The sequence below is a fragment of the Nilaparvata lugens genome, unplaced genomic scaffold, assembly GCF_014356525.2.
Source record: "Nilaparvata lugens isolate BPH unplaced genomic scaffold, ASM1435652v1 scaffold4773, whole genome shotgun sequence".
In the NCBI taxonomy this organism is placed as follows: domain Eukaryota; kingdom Metazoa; phylum Arthropoda; class Insecta; order Hemiptera; family Delphacidae; genus Nilaparvata; species Nilaparvata lugens.
This window is the reverse complement of record NW_024090804.1, coordinates 4,024-12,598: the sequence shown is the minus strand read 5'-3', so window position 1 is coordinate 12,598 and position 8,575 is coordinate 4,024. Positions and strand designations below refer to the sequence as shown.

The 8,575-nt window shown below is 36.2% G+C and overlaps 1 long non-coding RNA gene across 1 annotated transcript; it reads left to right on the top strand.

Annotated features, from left to right (window-relative positions):
- The first annotated feature begins 1,335 nt into the window (after positions 1–1,335).
- On the top strand, positions 1,336–6,463 carry LOC120355780. Its single transcript, XR_005573836.1, has 3 exons — positions 1,336–1,489; positions 2,479–2,617; positions 6,365–6,463. It is a non-coding gene; the product is annotated as an uncharacterized LOC120355780 (long non-coding RNA).
- The last annotated feature ends 2,112 nt before the right edge of the window (positions 6,464–8,575 follow it).

Here is an 8,575-nt window from a genome sequence, read left to right as displayed (position 1 = left end):
TAGATTATAGTTCTATATCAACATATGGTATGGACATTTTTAAATTATAAATTAAGAGGATAAGAAGAACATACATGCTAAAAGACGAACTTTAAACCCTTAAAAACCACCATTAGAGTTAAAATATTGCCAAAATATTTCTTAGTGCGCCTCTAAAGGGCCAACTGAACATACCTATCAAATTTGAACGTTTTTGGTCCGGTAGATTTTTAGTTCTGCGAGTGAGTGAGTGAGTCAGTCAGTCAGTGAGTGAGTGAGTGCCATTTCGATTTTATATATATAGATGACTTCTTATGAGGTAAACTATACAAGCGTAATACACGCGCCCAATAAGACTGACCCCACTACCGACAGGACATGCATGATGAATATGTGTGTACAAACTTGTCCAACGCGCTTGTCCTGTTATTAGTCAACACCCTACGACTGGCCACTAACGACAGGACATGCATGATAAATATGTGTGCACACACTTGTCGTCATGCATAGTTGTAGACCATCAAAACGAAAGACTTGGATCAACAGTTTCTAAGGTTAGGTTTTTATTTAATCGATTTTTCTGTATGTACACACATGCTCATCATGCATGTATGCATGATGTTCATAATGCTAGCATGTTCTGTCGTTAGTGGCCAGCCCAAGAGACCATGCCTTGTATAGACGTGCAGAAAAAATTCCGCTCCCACAATTGAGGCATGGTTGCGCACACGTTATTTTCTAAAAACTAGCATTAGGCTATTGAATTTACTAGAATAATTGAATTTAAACAACTTGATTCCAGTTTTGTCTCAACTTTGATAGAGTACCGTGACTTGAAGAATCCCATGTTCTTTTGTTAGTGGCCAGCCCAAGAGACCATGCCTTGTATAGACGTGCAGAAACAATTCCGCTCGTATAATTGAGGCCTTGGTTGCGCACACGTTATTTCCTATATAAACTAGCATTATTGAATTAAAACAACTTGACTCCAGTTTTGTCTCTCAACTTTAAAAAAGTACCGTGACTTGAAGAATCCCATGTTCTTTTGTTTAGTGGCCAGTCCAAGAGATCATGCGTTATGTAGACGTGCAGAAAAATTTCCGCTTGTATAATTGAGGGCTTGGTTGCGCACACGTTATTTTCTATATTAACTAGCATTATTTAATTAAAACAACTTGACTACAGTTTTGTCTTTCAACTTTGAAGAAGTACTGTGACATGATTGAATCGATGTCTCATACTATGAAAACATGTTGTTCTTGATTCAAAGTTGTATAATTTTTGTCGTGTTTGCAACAGAATATTAAAATTGTGTTATATGAAATCTATTTCTAAAATTTTAAAACATGTTGTTCTTGATTGAAGGTTTTATAATTTTTGTCGTTATTGCACCAGAATATTGAATTAGGGTTATATTTTCAGGTGGCTGATAAAGGAATTCCGTTGATTTAAGCAGCTAATGGAGGCTGAAAGGCAGCGGAGCCAATAGAAGTAAAGCTGGTAGCTGACTGTAAGTTGTGTGTTGTGCTCACATTATTATTTGCTCAATTCATTTTTGAAAATAAACTATGGTCTTGAATTATCAGTAACTTGAAGACATGTTGAAATTCTAAAGTTGCGTACAGACTTTCGCTCTGCTCCGCAACCGAACGTCACTCCAGCAGAGCGATTGATGATCGACCGGCGAGCAACAGTGGTTCCACCGGGGAACGCGAGAAGATCTAACATCTTCTGTAACGTTCATGATGGGTGCGTGGGCGGAGCGACTGTGGTTCGATGGTGGTACGAGGGAGGAGCGTGCTCGGTGCGGGTTGGAAGCGCGAATATGTGTACGCAGCTTAAGAGCCGGTTGCACAACAGCCGTTGAATACTAACCGTGATTAATTCCACGAGAATCAATCAGAGAAGCAGTCTTATCAAAAAGGCCTTCTCTGATTGGTTCTCGTGAAATTAATCACGGTTAAAATTTAACCGGCTGTTGTGCAACCGGCACCAAGAGCGTAGAATTATGTAGAAGTAAATCGGCTCATTTGGTTTATATTTTGGAGAATAGAGAATACTATTTTGTATGTTGAAAAATGCTGTGTTACTTTCTGTATATTTTTCTGAAGAATTAGGCTCAACTCACACTTAGGCGACTCAGGTGGAGAAGAGACTCGTCTCTAGTGGAGAGCATGTGTTTCCAAATGGTGACACTCAGACCAGTCGATTCTAGACTCCGCGACGTCACCATTTGGAAACACATGCTCTCCACTAGAGTCGAGTCACTTCTCCACCTGAGTGGCCTAAGTGTGAGTTGAGCCCTAATGTATTATTTTGTATGTTAGATGATCCACTTTATATTTGGATTGAATTTGTTTCAGTTGAATTGGAAGCAATCATTGTTTTTGTAACCGTCTGTTTCAACTGTGTATTCAAAGATTAATAAAAGAATATATTATTATTTTTTAAATCAGTGTATCATTTATTTAGTTGTCTAAGTAATGTGTTATTTTGCAGTGTATTCAAATCTTGGAAGATGGATGCCCGCGCGCTGTGCGATCTACTACATTGATAAGACCTCATCGCCAATCTATAGCTGTGGATTACCTCATCACATCCTCATAATATTATTAATCGCAAATGGAGTTTTCTTCAGGTTGGTTCAGTGATTCTCTCTCCTTGTCAATCATGTTTGATTTTGCACTTTAATTTTTATTTTCTGCTTGATGCACAATCTAGAATGCACTGTAATTTATTGTCCGGTTGCACGTATTTCTATCAAATTTAACTGCTGTAAAATGATCCACTTTGAATTAATTGCGTTGTAATTATCCTATTATTATTATTATCTCAAGCTGAGATGATACTGTATCATATTGTGGAAATACTGTATCTTATGTGGTGATACTGTATCATTTATGGTGATATGCCATGGTATAGGGCGTTTATGTTACAAGTTTCACTGTCAACTCAAGCTGATAGTCCGAGTATGTGATGCTGGTATAGTCTCTCAAGTTGTGTATCAAGTTGAGATGATACTGTATCATGTTGTGGTAATACTGTATCATATTGTGGTATAATAATAATATTATCTAAAACTAGCAGGTAACCCGTGCTCCGCAAGGGTTCAATAAAAACTTGACCTACTGAAATCTTGAAGAATTTAAAATAGGCCTATAACCATCCTCGCTAAATTGAGAATCTATATGCAAAATGTCAAGTTAATCATTTGAGAAGTTGAGACGTGATGATGCGTTATTCGTGAATTTCCTATCCCCTACGTGTATAAGCCAGTTCTTTCCTTTATTATATCATAGAAGATGAGGTAAGTCTAGTACATTTTAAACGTTGTAAAATGACTCATCTCATTGTCGTCAGACTATGGTTAGGTCCACGTTATAATGACAGTATTTGATTAACTTTTATGTTGCTATCCTTGTCTATAATTGGACAAAGCAGGTAGTACTATCCTTTTCCAGCTCCGCAACGATGCCAAATCTGTTTTTGACAGTGTAGAAATATAATTAATTAAGGCAGAGAACAGGCAACGATATTCTTCTATCTCTTTTCACTGCCATTATAACGTGTACCTCACTATAGTTCATTTGTTCTATTGTCTTTTCTTCTGTTGAATGACATCATTTTACGGCGGTCAAATTTAATGAACATGTGTGCAACCGGGGAATCATATTTGATTGTGCACTTTGAATTTTTGCTTGATACCTTCGTTACTTGTACAGTTTACTGTATATATTGTATATATAATATTTGATTGTGTATTTTATTTTATGCTTGATGAGTTGATTGCATCTTGATTAACAATATTGAAGCGGTGTGATGTGGTGAAACCCGACATTAATTTAATCAATTTGATTTAGAGCCTCGATGGCTCTATTTGCGCCGTCAGTCGGTGTTACTATTAATATGTCTGCTAATTTTGTGAAACTATTAGGTCATGGATTATCATTCTATATCGCTCAATAAGTCAGATTATAGGCAATTGATTATGTAGATGATCTAAACAAGTGGTGTGTGTGCCTTTACGATACTAGAGAGCTTAGACAGCTTTTGGGGAGTTGTCAAGAATTAGGCCTATTCGGTATTTGAGATGACATCTTGGCGCCTCTATGCTATTTTATAAATATTTTCGCGTGGTTTTTCTTTGAAGTTTTGAACTTGAAACTCTAGTCGTCGATACTTGAAAATTAAATTTATTATAATAATATCGAGTGACCTGGCTGGCTCAGGTCTGGTGTCACAGTTTTCAGGTCGCAACTGATCCATTTCAGGGCCTCTGACATGACCTAACGACTGCTTTTTAGGCAGCCGGGACCGACGGCTTAACGTGTCCATCCGAAACACGCCATAAACGACATTTATTATTTATTTATTAAGTTGGCACAAACAATAGAATGGTCGGAAAAGAAAAAACAGTCTCTTGCCCAAAACTTATTCATTATTATGACGATGCCAGGTTTGGCGATGTATGGACGATTTGTTCAGATCTTTGAAAGAAGTGGTTTGTAACCCAAGTAAAATTCTAGGTTCACTAATCCCCTTATCTTACCCATTAAGCACGCACAAGTCTGGAGCTTATGACGGCATCTCCCTCCTTAGCCAGTCAGAGTTACCCACGTATCCCCTCATCATGTTCCCCATTACTCAGGCACAAGCCTTGAGCTTTTGAGGACATCACCCTCAGCCAATCAAGTGGTGTGACTTGCCATAGTAGAGAGCTAAGTAGCTAGAATGACACAAGAAGTGTGTGTTTTTAATCTATCTTGGCATAACACTCAGGCTGTTGTGAAAGTGATGAATATCTATATTATACCATGTCCATGGTTATTATAATATAGTATTTTACCATATTAAAAACATGAATTCAAACAACGAAATGTTTTAAATAAAAGGTACTTTATGTTTTTATATTGTTTTAAATAATTTAAAGAAGTAGTTCATACAAATGAAGTGATTTTATATTTTACCATATTATATCCATGTTGTGGTAAATATCATCTAAATTAAATCAAAACGACTTGATATTGTTAAAGCCACTAATTTATTGAAACAATTTGAGATATTAGTCTCGGTTTTTAAACTGTTATCAATCTCTGGTAAACCTTAGCATAAATGTTTTGTACCGTTTAGTTTTTCTCGCGCGGTAATCTTGGATAATCTAACCTACGAATTTTTTGGAATATGCATTGATAATCCTAGTACAGTATTACTATACAATCTGTATGCTATTGTATAGTTTAACTGTGCGACACGAATATCTCGAATTTTGAAACACTATGGTTGGATTGGGGTTAAATCCGACAAAAATCTACTTATTATTGAATGAAAATCCCAATTAAATGCTCTAAATCACCCCAAAAATTGGGATTTTCGTTCAATAATAATTATTCATTAATTAGCATTTGAACAAATGCAACTTCAAATTTATTTCCATTTAAAAATCCACTTGTTGAGAGAAGCTCAACCGTACTGAACTTGTTTTATAGTTTATAATTAAACTTCAACTATTGACCATCAAACACACTTGCAGCCCTTTTTCAAATAATGATTTTTTGTTGAATCTATGATTTGAGTATGTAGTTGAATTTTAATTAGAATTGAACCGATCTGCTTGTTTGTATACAGCTATATGGAACTGACTTTTATACTGACTATTTGGCTTTCGACATTTTGAATGATATATTGAACTTGTGTACAGTTTGGTGTCTGCCACCTTAGCATGTTGACTTCATATTGGCTTGACATGGACGGTTTGATTTTTTTTTCATCTTTTTTTGTCCCGTGTTGTTTTGTCTGCTTGTTAATAGCTGCACATTAGAATCTATCAAGCACTAGTCTGAAAACTAGTTCAGCTTTCACTGCTCTATGAAGCTTGTGCTTACGATTCTAAGTACTTGTAAAATGTTTTGAGCTGAATGATTGCTTGATTATCTAGAAATAAGTGATTGGATCCTCTGCTTGAACTTGTGATGTCTAGAGCACTGAAACAGTTGGCTCTGTTTGTATATATTGGTTCCATTCTTCCATGTACATAGCCAGCTTTGGTTTGGTTCCCAGTCACTTTTCGACTGTGCATTTTCTCACCTCTTCTGACTCTTTCTTTGATTGACTCTGTCTTGATGTACGCATCTATGCTTCTTTGAAACCCTCTCTTCATTCTTCTATCACTTTCATCATTTCACTAATCATTGTTTTGTTTTATTTTATTAATTTTTCTTTTGTTTTCATTATTTTATTATGATTTTTCCCCGTCGTTTTTGGTAATGGTTGTAATGTAGCATGAGAGAGAGAGAGCACTGTCACTAGTTGCTTGAAGACGCACGTCGCTTACAAAAGTGCAAAATGAATCAAAGCTCTAAACGTTGTTACAATTTTTATATTACAGGAAAGGCAATCAATCGGCAGTCGACATTGATGAATTACGACCGAGACTATAAACTGACTGAGACAATAAATGTAGACATTTATCATTTTATGTTTTTTCATTCATCTTATTATTTTCGTTTTATGATTTCTTCATTTTTGTAATAAATTAAATGTTATTAGTTTTGGTTTCATCATTTTATTTTTGTTTTATCATCATTATTATTTTATTTCATTCATCATCATTATTAGATAGATATTAGAGTTCATGAGTGGACTTCACTCATTTCAACAAAACCTGACCTCATTATTGGTTATGGTTTCCGAAAGAGTGACATTTTGATAGCTATGAATTGTTTTTAATTGTATAAACTCAATTCATAATTTTTAAATTTTTTGTCTTAATCTGTGTGGACTTGAATCTCCCCCACCCTGCCTTCACTATGATTGGAGAATTTCCACAAGAAAGATTGCCACACCAAAGTCTGTCATTGGCTAGGATTGTCAATGATTGTCCAACCCAGGAGGCCAACACTGATAGTAATTAGTATAGTAAACTAGTATATTATATTATTATATATTTACTATTTATAATAGTAAACTAGTATATTCATTTGAAGATAAACATTTAAGGCTCAACTCACACTTACGTTGACTCAGGTCGAGAAGAGACTGGACTCTAGTGGAGAGCATGTGTTTTGAAATGGTGACATCGCGGAGACTAGAATCGACTGGTCTGAGTGTCACCATTTGGAAACACATGCTCTCCACTAGAGTCTAGTCTCTTCTCGACCTGAGTCGCGTAAGTGCGAGTTGAGCCTAAAGGTGCCTATACGCGCCTCCAACACGCTCCGCACTCGCTCCGATCATGAACGTTACGGGAGATGTTAGCTCTTCTCGCGTTCCACTCTTGCTCCCCGGTCGATCATCAATCGATCTGCTCGAGTGACGTTCGATTGCGGAGCAGAGCGAAAGTCTGTACGCACCTTAAGATGAATTTATTCAGACATTGACTGTGTTGATAGCAAGATCCGGAGATTATATTTTCCCCCAAAATAATTTGATATTATGCCCCTTTATTGATTGAGATGTTGATTATTAAAAACTAATGACGTTTTGATATCATCTTTTATATTGCTCCTTGGGAAATTACTAAGGAAAATTGAAAAAAATGAAGAGTTGAAGTCGTGAATTATACGGAGTTCACAAGACTGTTGAGTTTTATCATAGAGAAACAATAGCGTAAGTAGATATCCCATGGCATAGGGCGTTTATGTCGCAACTTTTACTGTTATCCCAAGCCGATTACTGTCGATTATTGTTGATTTTTACTGTTTTGTTGGGGTGATAGTGTATGAACGACACAATTTGAGAGACTACCAGCGTCACACAGCTGCATAGGAAAGAACTATGTGAATTATAGGCTTGGGATAACAGTAAAAGTTGCGACATAAACGCCCTATAGCATGGGATATCTACTTATGCTATCGTTTCTCTATGATATTATGCCCCTTTATTGATTGAGATGTTGATTATTAAAAACTAATGACGTTTTGATATCATCTTTTATATTGCTCCTTGTGAAATTACTAAGGAAAATTGAAAAAAAATGAAAGAGTTGAAGTCGTGAATTATACAGAGTTCACAAGACTATTGAGTTTTATCCATCAGTGTTTTAATATTAGGGGTGTGTTCACACAGAGAGCGTTCCGAGTTCTGCAGTCCACGTGTTCTTTCGGTGGACAAAATGGCGGCGGTCGAATACAAGCGTTCTAGTTGGATTTCTCAATATTGATGATAAATTTGAGAAAACCAAGATGCTGTACTATGATATAGAGAGGAGAGAGCTGGTATTTGTAGCTTCAGTATCAGTTTAGGATGGAAAAATGGTGGAGCGATGAAGGTAGGTTTAAGATTGAGTGCCGGTTGCACAAAAGCCTGTTAAATTTCAACCGTGATTAATTCCACGAGAAGCCGTCTCATCAAAAAGGTCTAGGCTCTCGTGAAATATTAATCACGATTAAAATTTAACCGTGATTAATTCCACGAGAACCAATCTGAGAAGCAGTCTTATTAAAAAGGTCTTCTCGTGAAATTAATCAAGGTTAAAATTTAACCGATTTTTATGCAACCGGGCTTAAGAGGGTTGAATGTAATGCATGTAATTAGATGGTGGTGAATAATGGACTTCCATTTAAATACATGCATTACATTCAAACTCTCTCAATCTTGA